Source organism: Urocitellus parryii, chromosome 12 (genome assembly GCF_045843805.1).
Source record: "Urocitellus parryii isolate mUroPar1 chromosome 12, mUroPar1.hap1, whole genome shotgun sequence".
Taxonomy (NCBI): Eukaryota; Metazoa; Chordata; class Mammalia; order Rodentia; family Sciuridae; genus Urocitellus; species Urocitellus parryii.
In genome coordinates this window covers 84,042,440-84,055,619 of record NC_135542.1, presented here as the reverse complement: position 1 = coordinate 84,055,619, position 13,180 = coordinate 84,042,440, and positions in this window count along the sequence as shown.

Below are 13,180 nucleotides of genomic sequence, written 5' to 3'. Positions count from 1 at the left end.
TGAGCTCAGGAGTTCAAGGCCAGCCTAAGCAACATCATGAGACCCTGTCTCAAAAAAAAAAAAAAAAAAAAAAAAAAAAAAAAAGAAAGGGAAAAAGAAAGAAAGAAAAAAAAGGAAAACAAAACAAAATAGGAAGAGTCCTGCTTTTCGGAACCCAACCCACTTACCTTCAAGCAATTCAATCTCAATGTGAGTAGTAAAGACACTAGGGAGAAAGTTTTCCTGGAGTCCTGTGCATTTTCTGATCCCCAAGCTATGAGAGAGGATCCAAGAAATGGACCCAGAGAGCTTGGCATGGGTTTCCTTCAGGTGGGAAGTCTGGGGAAGTTCAGAGGAGAGGAGTTAGCCACTCCTGCTCCTGACAGCTAGTGGGGGGCGTGACACAGAGGAAGGCACCCTTGACCCATGCAGGGCTCTCAGGGCATCTGAGAGCATGTAGGGAACTCTATTCACAAAAGCAAGAGCCAGAATGAGTTCTGAGTGGTGGGTTTCAGGGGCCTGCATGCTAAGGAACAATGCTAAGGAACAATGCATGCATGCCCAGTGCCCACCACCTGCCACCAGGTCTTAAAAGAATGTAACAAAGCATGAAGTGTCATCTGTGCTACTTTACAATGGTTCTTTGTAATAGCGTCAGTCATGTAGGCCATTTCTGCCCTTTGCCTATCTTTGCTCCCATACCACTCCCTGGAGAAACCAGGGTCTGGAGGAACAGCAGAACAGGACAGGCTGGGGATGTAACTCAGTAGGGGAATGTGTGAAGCCCTGGGTTGATCCCCAGCACTGCAAACAAACAAAGAGCTGAGGTGATTCTGTAACCACAGCTACTCAGGAGGCTAAAGTGGGAGAATCAGAAGTTAGAGTCCAGCCTCAACAACTTAGCAAGACCCTGCCTCAAAAAAAAGAAAAAAAAAAAAAAGAAATGGGACATATAGGATTTTTGAGTCTGGCAAAGGAAGGGAGAATAAGTTTTAAACTGGATGAGAGAGGGAAGTTTTGGCTGAGGTGGAGCCAGTGGGAAACTCTTGATTAAATTCCCGAGAGAGGCTGGAAAAGTTGTGGGATCTGCCCTTCTGATCAACATGCAGAGGTTGGACCCAAAAGAGCAGTCATAGGAAAAAATGAAGTCATGTCCAAATTTTGGTCCATGGTCCCAGCTCCCTGAATCCAGGGAATAGCCTTTGTAACTGGGTCTTCTAGATTCTGCTTCTCTGGGTTCTTTCCTTATGAGCTAGGATAAGACAACTTGCCCATGGTCATATGCTCTGCTCTAAGCATCTGCCTCTTGCATTGGCCTGGGCTTCCTGTGTCTCCAGCTAATGTGAATGTCCCTGAAGTCAGGAACTGTGTTTCTTCTCATCTTGGACTCTTAGCACAAAACCTATTAAAAGTTCATTGGCTGGGGGAGTGGCTCAGTGGTAGAGCTTGAGCTCAACATGAATGAGGACCTGGGCTCAAACCCCAGTACCAAATCAAATAAAATTAAATTAAAATTTATTTTTGAAGAGTTTGTGCCACTCCAGGCATCATAGTGTGTAGAGGATGGATGGGGGAGGTGTGCATAAGCTTCTACAATAGAGGAGGTTCGTGTGGGTCCTCTCCCATCCCATCCCAGCAGCCATGGACTCTGCCGTCAGATCTCAGGAATGAAGGCAACTGTGCACTTCCACCACAATCTCCAAAACCACTCTTCTCTGATCTTGAAAATTCCAATTTGAAATTTAACAGGATGATAGTGAAAGCCATGATTTTCTGGCTTTTTTAGTCAAGGGGAGGATCTGGTTTACTCCTCTTGTACTCTCCCTGAGCATAACTGTTGTTCCTGGTGATGGCCTGAGACCTGAGGCCCTGAAGATCCAGAAGTCTTGGTGATCTGAGAAAGTCCCACGACAGCCAGTATACACTACTGCACATAAAGTCTTTACATGGCTGCTCTCTATCAACCCCCAAAATTGATTAGCCTGAGCATCCCATTCCCCCATCATGTCAGACAATAAATATCTCTCATATTTGGTGGTCAGGCTCAACTATGAGGGATGGAGACCCGTAGAGAGAAGGATTCCTCCCTCCATTGCTCAAGTAAGCTTTTACGCCAAGTAAATCTCTCCAAGACAGACTTCAGATGAGTAATGCTCACCCTGAAACAAAGTGACAAACCTACCTGAAAACAGATGCCTTTCTCTATCTGCACTCACAGATGGATGTCTCAGGAACTCAAGAAGATGCTGCCCCCCCTCCGCCGCACCCCAAACAACAGCTCCCCTACAGTTTCTTGGCAGTTCACAACCAGAGTACACTGGGGAGATTGAATTATTTTACTTCAAATATGTAGAAACACATGCTTCTCAGAAAACTATGCTCAAGTCAATCTTGGTGTCAGCATGTCTAATCGTTAGGGGGTTGTCCCAACCATGTGGTGAATATTGGTTCATCCTTGTGGACATTGAGAGATGCTAAATCCAGAGCCAATGTCCACCCAGAAGTTTCAAGTTGACTTGAGTAATGTTCTTATGCCCTACAAGAAAATGAATGTGCATGGCGAGTTGATGTTAGGAAATCCTTCAATGTTAAGTTGCAGGATGGGGGATGGGAGGGAGAAGATTTCAGAAAAAAATAAAGCCAACAATTCCAGGGAGGGCATTTTGGAGAATTAGGAAATCCAGATCTTTTCTTTTATAAGCTCCAAATCTTTCTGGGATTCCATCTGGCTTTCATTTCTTACCCCTTGTCTTCTAACAGAGAATAAAGATGGTTTTAAAACTTAATGTGAGCCCTTTTAGAAAAAGAACAAACCAGAGGTCTTCTCTTCCCCTCTTCATCCTGGTAGCAGAATTTTCTTTTGAGCTATTAAAAATGGCGTGGGCCACCTTTTCTCTAAAAACACACGAAGCTGATGCATAACTCTTTTTTTCCAAATAATTAATCTTTCCAGTGGAATCTTTCAAAGCCCCACATTTCCTGTTATTTTATACAGCTGCAATTTGTAACTGGAGATCCTGCCCAGTGTTCCACAGGCAAAATGCCAAATCCACTACATTTCACCTACAGAGGTGCCCCGCACAAATAATCCTTAACCACAAGTTAAACAGTTAGGTCCTGTTCTAGCCCAAAGAAAAGCCCAAAGAACAAAAGACTTTTTAACATGCTTCTGTGTTCAAATTTTAGTTGATGCTCACAATATTGTGTTTTCCAGCGTCAACCTTTGGAAGTATCACCAGGATGCCACAATAAAAGTGTTTTCAAAAATGGGTTGGGGTTCTTGTGTTAAGCTAATATTTATGAGTCATAAAAATGACAGCCTCTTAGTTATCTGGAAGCCAAATGCCCTGGTGGTTGTTTCAGACCCGTCTCATTTGCTTCCTTGTCTTTGAACTGGAAGAGCAGGGGTAAGACTGGCTGGAGGGTTAGCTGGGGGGTTGGCTTGTGACCCACTTCCTTCTACCTCCTGCTTTCCCTCCTGCATTTCTGGTCTTCCCTTCACCCAGTTACCTCTCCTTCAAGGTGCCCATGGACTAGAGTTCTCCCAAGATCACCAAGTTGAGAGTTTCTTCTATTTCAAACCCTCTCCACTCTTCTTCCCCGACCTCACATTTTTGTGTATGACCTGCCTCCTACTTTTCAAAAATTGATGCCATTGAATCAGACCCCTCAACTTCCTGCTCCAGCCCCACCTTCCTGGCTCCATCCCCACTTCCTTTCCTCCCAGCCCCTGGCGGATGCTTCCTGCCCTGAGGTCAGGCCCTGTACCTGTGTTCTGGATTCCAGCCCCTCCTGCTCCTTCCGGAGCCTCCTGCTGTACAATGTCTCTCCTTCCCTGTGTGCAATACTTCCCTGGCTCTGGAACCCTTCCTGGTCCATCTAAACTTGCTTAAGTCTCTCTTAAGACAGGACAAAAGCACCTCTCTCAACCCCCAGTCCCTTCTCGTTGTTACTCTTTCTTATTCTCTTACCAGGGAAACTTCTTGAATGGCTGTCAATATTCCTACCTTTTTCCATCAGCTCTTTTCACACCTCAGACTCATCACTTGAGGTGGAGTCTTCCCCTCTCCTGGTCTTTCTGGGATCATTTTCTCCTGGATCCTTCTTTCCTGGACTTTGAGGAAACAAAGCTCTTCTAGTTTCTCCCCTAACTGTGCCTGTTCCTTCTTTATTTCCTTTGTAGGCCCATCTGCCCCTGCAGAGCCATGAAATGTTTGAGATTTAAACTTCTATTTCTCACTCTATCTTCAATTCCCACAACCCATATCCACTGCTTCAATCATCCAACTCATACTCAGTGGTCTACTTGAAATCTCTAGTTGGGTTTCTCATAGGCATCAGTCTAAAACCCAACTTTCCCCCTAACCCTCATTCTCTACCTCAGATTCCTGTCTGAGCAAATCATACCACTGTCCACTGAATTGCTAGGTCAGAAACTTAGGCATCATTGATACCTTTTCCTATTTCTCAAACTCGATCTATTCCTCCATCCTGGCAATTTTACCTCCTGAAATTTCTCATATGCATTCACTCTCTCCATCTCCAAACCTACCTACCACTCCCCACCAACCCTGGACTCTGCTTTCTTCTGGACTATTCTAACAGTGTCTCAAATGGTCTTTCTACATCTGTTCTCAATCCTATAGAAGTTGTTCTCCACCACGTTACCAGATCAGGTAAACTGTCTGATGTGGAATCCTTTAATGGTATACTAGGCCTGAACCCTGTGTGCCTCTTCAGATTCCCTGGACTGTGCCACTCTTCCTGTCTTGGCTGGTCTTCCACCTGCATGTCAACTTCCATAGACATGACCGCGGAGGAGACTGGCTGACACATCGTGGAAGCACATAGGAAGCAGCTTCCGCAGAGTGAAACACCAACAAGTAACACAAGGTGAAGAAGACCAATAGGATGGATCTACTTCTTCCTCTCTCCCTTCTTAGAATTGCTCTGAGATGTGGTTTTGCTTGTAAACTTTCTGGAGAAGTCTCGTGGGCTGAACAAACATACCTGGTAACCAACCAGCTGCGTTCTTTGCAGCCGCACCTCGTTGTCATGCACTCACCAGAACGAAAACACTCACGCATTGCTTCACATCTTTCTTTGCCTCCTCTCCCTCTGTCCCCACCCTCACTGTCCCAGGCTTTCACTTCCCAAGAAAGCCTCACCACCTTGGTCTTAATTCAGATTACTTCCTAGAGATACCAGGTAAGACAAATGCATAGGAGAATCTCTCTCCAAGGCTCTGCAGAAATTGATTTCCATCTACTTTGTCAGTCTCTCTCATCTTTTGACACCTTCCTGTCTATTTTCAACCACAACAGAGAGTTCTTTGTTCATGCCAAGTTCTCACATGCTAGGAAGTTTATTTGGAAAATCTTTCTCCTCTACCACCCTGGCTTTCTCCTGGGATGTCAATTTCCAGGTTATAGCCTTTAGAAATCTTTCTGGCCTTCCCCCTGCTCTCTCTTCTCCCAGTCACCTATGTTACCTTTGCTTGGGACCCTCAAGGATCTAACTCATGATAGGAATAGTGGCGCCCCCCACACTGACTATAAACTTCAGAGAGCAGAGACGACAGCCTGTGTGTTCACTGTCCCCGGCATCCTCCGCACCTAGCATGGACCCTAACACTCAATAAACATACACTGAGAAGATGAACCCAGGGGATCCAAAGCCACTGTGTTATAGACGGAGAAGCTAAGATCAAAGGGGTGAAGAGATTCATTCAAGATCAGATAGCTAACTAGTGAATGGTAGAGACTGGTGACTTCTATCTTTATTTTAAATTAAGCATCATCCTTCTCAATTCTGAAAAAAGACAGATAACAGACAGATCAATGAAACAGAATAGAGGCTCCAGAAATAGACCTAAATACCTGCTTCAACACATGAAAAGTGCTCAGCCTCATTCATAATAAAAGAAATGCAAATTAAAAACATGAAGTGGTATTTTTTTAATCTTTCCAATTGGAAAAAATTCAAAAAATTAGGTAATTTCTTCCGTTGAGGAGGGCACTTAACAGAGAAGTGCCAAATTTATGAGTGTGAATGCATGAGGGTTTGTGGTGTGTGTCTATTATCTCGTTGATGGAGAAACTTTGGTAATGGCTATTTGATTGCAATAGATCACAAAAGCACATGCTCTCTGCATTCAATCCAGCAGTCCAACTTTTAGGTGTTTACCCAGTTACGCATTGATCCAGGTGGTAAAAAGTGCATATACTTAGTTATCATTTCTTTCTTTTTTTTGGGGGGGGGGTACTAGGGATGGAACCCAGGGGGAACTTAATCACAGAGCCACATGCCCAGCCCTTTTTAATATTTTATTTAGAGACAGAGTCTTGCTGATCAGGCCTTGCTCAGTTGCAGTCAGTTATTATTTCTAATAGTATTATTTGTAATAGTAAAATATTTAATAATGTGCCACATTTAGAGACTGGTTAAGCAAATTATGACATTTTCATACAGTATAATATTGTGTTGCTTTTTTTAAAAAGAACAAGGCAATTCTATCCTCTCGAGTTTTATAGTCCTATGTATGTACATATGGAATTTCTATTTATATTTCTATATATGTATATATGGAATTTCCATGCTCCTATATGTGGAATATTCCATATTCCTATATATTGTATATTCTTATATTGATATGGAACCCTCTTCAAGATATATTGTTAAGAAAAAATAAACTAAGAAACAAGCCAAGCACAATGGTGTATCCCAATAATTCTAGTGACTCAGGAGACTGAGGCAGAAGGATTATAAGTTTGAGGACAGCTGGGGCAACCTTGTCTCAAAATAAAATTTTAAAAATGAGTTGGGAATGTAGCTCAGTTGTAGAGTGCTGTTCAAGATGCATTAGGCTCTGGCTTCCATTCCCATAAGGAAAACAAAACAAACAAAGCAAAAAATACAAGTTGTACAATAGTGTTGTAATATGCCACCAGTTGGGTTAAAAATGAACAAGAACTACAAATAAAACCAGTTGGATTGTAAACTAAACCCAATGAAGGCAATGCCCTCAGAGAATTGTTCTCTCTTATGTTGCACAGCAAATATTTTAATTAATGTTAATTAAAAGTCATTCCAATTAATATTTGTTGATTAATTTTGATAAGAAGAAATATCCTTGGGCTGGGGTTGTGGCTCAGAGGTAGAGCGCTCGCCTAGCATGCACGAGGCACTGGGTTCGATCCTCAGCACCACATAAAAATAAAATAAAGATATTGTATCCACCTATAACTAAAAAATAAATATTAAAAAAAGAAATATCCTAAGTGATAAGGGAAAGGGAGACAAAGGAAAAATAGACAAGTGATCATTGTTTATAGTTGTTAGGCAGTTGAGTAACATGTCACCCAAGGAGGAAATGCAATCTGACAGTCAACGAGTTGGTTTTAGGTCACCTGTAGGCTTTTTGTTATTCTTCATGATTTAGTTAGCCATCCCCATGGGAACTGAAGAGCTGTGTCTCTTGATTATATCAACTCCTTTCTACCTCAACTGGAAAAGAAAAGATACTCTAGAAAGCTCTGCCTGCCAGGAGCTTGCTCGGCTCAGGTCTCTGTTATTTGTATGTCCTCACTACTGAATTAACCACTTCAGGAAAATCAAATGCAAAGATGCTTATGTATTGGCAGAGAGCTTTGCTCATGCTCAAGAAACAGGTATAATTTGATATAAGCCCAGGTTTCATATTACTGCCTGCATGTTCTTTTGGAAGATGTATGAGTCTATGGCTTAGACCTGGGAAGTAATAACTGTGAAATCCTCCAGTTGCCAAAGTAAATATCTGCATGTTTTCCTGTCAAAATGCTTCGTGTGTGAGCTCGCTGTGCCTCAGTGAGGACATTATTGCTACAGAAGCACTTATGCTATTCCTTTCTTGATTCGCAGGCTCTTTTTTTTTCTCAACAGTATTCAAGTGTGTCAATACAAAGGATGTTTTCTAGTGTACTCAAGGCCTGATATGGGTAACATCAGGAAGCTGTTTTTTCCTTATCCTGAAATCACCACATTAAAAGTAGTGAGAGTCTCACCAAAGAGTCAGCTGTGGGCTCTTTGCAGGACTGGTCTTGACCTTTTGGCTTCATTTCAGGTAGATAGATAGATAGAGGAGAGAGAGAGATGTATGGATAGATAAAAGATAGATAGAAAGGGCAATGCCTCGGCTAAGCAGAGGTATGGAATAAAGACCACATTTTTCAGTCTCTTGCAGCTAGCTGTGTGATGGTTTGTAAGTGGTACTGCCAAGGGGTCTTTCAAGGATTTAAAGGAACTGAATCTTCTGGAAAGCTTCCTTTTCATCCTTTGTGTTAGCATGCTGGAGTAATACAGAGATGAAAAATATATGGTCCTAGCTGGGTGTGGTGGTACATGCCTATAGTCTAGGACATGAACCCAAGAGTTCAAGGTCAGACAGGGCAACATAGTAAGCGAAAGAAAGAAAGAAGGAAGGAAAGCAAGCAAGCAATGTGGTCCCCATCCTTGAGACACATTTACTGTACAGTCACACTTTAGAGGTATAGAACTGCCAGAATGCCTAAGAGAAAGGAATGGGCCCCGAGTGAAGGATACTCAGAAGTCTTCGCAAAGTCCACACAGGCTGGACTTTAAAGAGGGAATTGTAACAATACAAATTCGGATTTACTGGGGGGCAGCATTTGTCAGCTTTTCATGGCTGGGATCAAAACACCTGACAGGAGCAACTCAGGGGAGGAAAGTTTATTTTGGGTCATGGTTTCAGAGGTTCAGTCCACAGTCAGCTGACTCATTGCTCTGAGCTCCAGGTGAGGCAGAGCACCATGGTGGAGGTGAGCGGAAGAAGAGCTCTGCTCACCTCATGCCAGCCAAGAAGCAGAGGGAGGGAGGGAGGAGCCAGGGGACAAGACACAATTCCCCAGGGCATGCCCCCAGTGATCCATCTCCTTCCGCCACACCCCCACCTGCCCCTAGATACCGCCACCACAGAAACCCAGAAAAATTAGGACAGACTGATCAAGTTACATCTCTCATACTCTAATCATTTTACCTCTGAATATTCCTGCATTAACCCGGAAGCTCTTAAGGGATACCTCATATCCAAACCATAACAGGGACTTACAGTGTTCCAGGCTATGTGAAATGCTTTACAGGCACTATCTCATCTATTCCATGTGATAATCCTGTGAGTTAGATAACTATTGCTGTCCCACTTTACAGATGAAGAAAGTGAGGGGCACCGAGGTTAAATGACTTGCCTGAGATTAGAGAGCTAGGAAGTGGCTGAGCAAAGGTCTGAGCCTTGGAGAATCTGGCCTCCCTGAATCTTCAGGGCTGGGAGGGCTGTGATTGAGATAGAGAGATGGAAAGAAAACACACAGCACCAAATGTGAGCATGCCATCATCAGCCATGGTCAGGGCCGCGACTCAATCCAAACCCGCTGTCGGGCAGAATGTAGGTCCGTATTTCTAGAAGGGTGTTCACATGTTTTTATAGCACATCAACCTTTCAATATACTGAGCAAAGCAAAGAATTAAAGGATTTACATAGCTAGTTTTATTAATATATAAAGGTCCCGAGAAGATATTTGGTAAAGAAATGTGGTTAATATAATTTAATGGAATCCAGCACTTCTTAGACTTATCCGACACAGAATTTATTCTTTTTAACTTTCTGTTATAAGAATTGAACATAGATAAAAGTGGAGAATATAAGAACATTGATGCACTTATCTCTAGCTTCAGCAACCACCAGAATTTCAGCTTATTTCTTTCACCACTGCCCAGTTTTTCTCCCATTCTTTTCTTGCTGAGATGTTTTAAAGGAAATTCCAGACAGCATGTTATTGAACCCTTACACACGCTGCTATGCATTGTCAAAAAGGGGAATATTCCTGGACACGGTAGCATATGCCTGTCATCCCAGTGGCTCAAGAGGCTGAGGCAGGAGGATTGCAAGTTCAAAGCCAGCCTCAGCAATGGCAAGGCACTAAGCAACTCAGTGAGACCCTGTCTCTAAATAAAATACAAAATAGGGCTGGGGATGTGGTTCAGTGGTTGAGTACCCCAGAGTTCAATTCCTGGTACCCCTCCAAAAGGTGGGGGGATATTTTCTTATGTCATTATCACTCCTATTGTAATTAAAATATTACCTTAGTATAATTTAATACCCATGTAATTCTATGATTACATAAAAAGGCAGAGTTCCTTATTTATTTGTTTGGTTTTTGGTACTGAAGATTTAACCCAGGAGTGCTTTATCACTGAGATACATCCCCAGTCCTTTTTATTTTGAGACAGGTTTTTGCTAAATTGCTGAGGCTGGCCTCAAACTTGCAATCCTTTTGCCTCAACCTTCCAAGTCACTGGAATTACAGGTATGCACCACTACAACCAGTTCAGAGACCCTTTTTAAAAATAAATACCATGGGAACTCTGTCCTTGTTATATTGATTCAATTTCACAAGCAATCATGTATTAGAAAAACTCACAATAGTTGATAGTTCTTTCCTAGGGCACGGTTGAAAAGTTAAAAGTCTTCTAATAATTCAATTTGAAACATATAGGACATAGTTTGAATACCTTCAACCTCAAGATGTTTTTTGACTATCGAAGAAACTAATCACTGAATCATACAACCATTTTTTTCCCCTTTTCATTTGATTTTCCAAACAAAAACAAAGAAGAATCTTTTGAGCATTCCAGGAACACAGTCCGAGGAACACAGTTTGGGAAACCGATTTAGTTGAAAGAAAGCTTCACTGCACATGGGTGCTATTATGGTTTGGATATGAGGTGTCCCCCAGGAATGGTCATAGGAACAGTGATTAGATGATGAGAGCTAGTCTGAATGGATTAACTGGGTAGTAACTACAGGCAGGTGGAGCGTGACTGGAGGAGGTAGTTCCTCCTCCCGGAAGCCCTTTCCCCTCTCTTTTTGCTTCACGGCTGCCATATCCTGAGCTACTTTGCTCTGCCACACTCTTTTATTGTGATGCTCTGCCTGATATCTCAGGCTCAGAGCCATGGAGTCAGACCATCACAGACTGAAATCTCTGAAACCCTGAGCCCAAAATAAATTTGTCATCCTCTAAATAGTTTTTGTCAGGTATTTTGGTCACAGCAACAAAAAGCTAACTAACACAGAAATTGGTAAAAGGAAGTGGGGACATTGCTGTGACTAATCTGACCATATGGTTCAGAAGCCTTTGGAACTGGTTTGCATGAGGACATTGGAAAAGTTGGGAGATGCAGGCTGGAGAAGACTTAGAACATTTTAAACCCTGCTTAATGGGTGATCAGAACACCAGAATAACCATAGAAAGGCAGACAGCAAAGACTTGATCCTAAGGTTTCAGAGGAAAATGAGGATTCTATTTGGAATTGAACTAGAGGCCATTTGTGGTATACTCTGGCAAAGAACTTGTCTACATTTTGCCATGTTCTGAGACTTTGTGTAAGGCTGAATTTAAAGGTGAATCAAGGTAAGAGGCAATTTCAAGGCAGCACAGCATTCAAGCAGGGGCATGGATTTGGCTGGCAGTTTTTAGCCAGGTGAACTGTGAGCAGAAAATAGAGCTGAAGGATCTTACAAAAGCACAGTTTGGCCAGAAAAGGGCACTTAAAATAGGGGCCAAGGAAGGTGTGGTAGTTAAAGAGATTATATCCAATAAAGAGATGCTAAGTACTTCACACAGAGACAATAGGAAACTTTCCTATAGGATATCTCAAGAATTTACCAGACAACACCCATTGCAGGCTCAAGCATACAGAAGTGAAATCTCCTCTAAGAGACAATGAGGACACCCTTCTCACACAGACAGCCCAGAAAGTTGTTTCCCCAGGATTTATTTCACTGTGTTCAGTCACCCAACTACTCAGAGACCATCACAGCCTTGGTTGAAGCATCTTGACACAGTTTAAGCTGGTGGGAAAACTTGGCATTGTATATGGTGCTGGTCCTGCAGGAATGCAGGGTGTTGGAGTAAGGGGGTCTTGGAGACTCCTGCTGAGATTTCAAAGGAAGGCCTGGGAGGCCAGGCAAAATGTGGCAGGGTCAGAATCCCCGTGGGCAGTCCCTGAAAGGGTGATAGGTGAAGGTGTGAGGAGGAAAATGAAACTACAGTGGAGGGCCCCAGAACTGAGATAGCAGTACTGTGGCCTATCTACCCAGGAAAGCGGCTGATTGTGAACAGAGACAAGCTCGGAGAGAGACCACGGGCACTGCAACTGGCAAAGCCAATGGGGCAGGACTGCCCAAACCTTTTGCAGAGAACATTTTGTCGCCATGTGCTCCAGATGCCAGAGAGAGAGCTACAGGACTTGTTTGCCCAGGTAGGTTTCAAGTCTTGTTTTGGTCCCATCCCTTCTTTGTATGCCCCATTCCTTCCCTTTGGATGGTAATCTTTACTATGTATCATGATATATTGAATATATGTAATTTTTTTCCCCCAGGGGCTCATCACCAAGAGTTTGCCTTGAGTCTCCAATGAAATCTTGGATTTTTGAACGATGCTGGAGCTGTTAAGACCGTGGGAACTCTTGGAGATAGACTAAATGCACCTTGTGTTGTGAGATGGATATGAGCTTTTGGGACCCAGGAATAGAATGTTATGAAGTATCCTGCAAAAGCTTCCATGTTTTTTTCTTTTTAAATATTTCTCTTAATTATTGATGGACCTTTATCTTATTTATTTTTATGTGGTGCTAAGGATTGAACCCAGTGCCTCACACATGCTAGGCAAGCGCTCTACCACTGAGCCACAACCCCAACCCCAAAAGCTTCCAGGTTAATGTGGTAACATTCAGAGGTGCAATGATTAGATTATCAGAGCTGTGACCTAGTTTGAATGGATTATGCAACTGTAGGCAGGTTGGGTGTGGCTGGATGGGGTGGGTCACTGGAAGTGTGTCCTGAAAGGATTCATCTTTCATGAAACATCTTCCCCTCTCTGTGTTTCCTACCAACACACGCTGAGCTACTTTCCTCTGCCACATTCTTCTACCATGATGTTCTGCCTCACCCCTGGCCCTGAGCAATGGAGTCTGTTGACTATGGACTGAAACCTCTGAAACTATCAGCCCCAAATAAACTTTTCCTGCTAGAACTTGTTCTTGATAGGTATTTTGGTCACAGTAATGCAAACCTGACTAACATAGGTGCTTTGGTATTTGATTGTCTATAGCTCTGGACTCTGATTATATGGGTTTTTCTTTT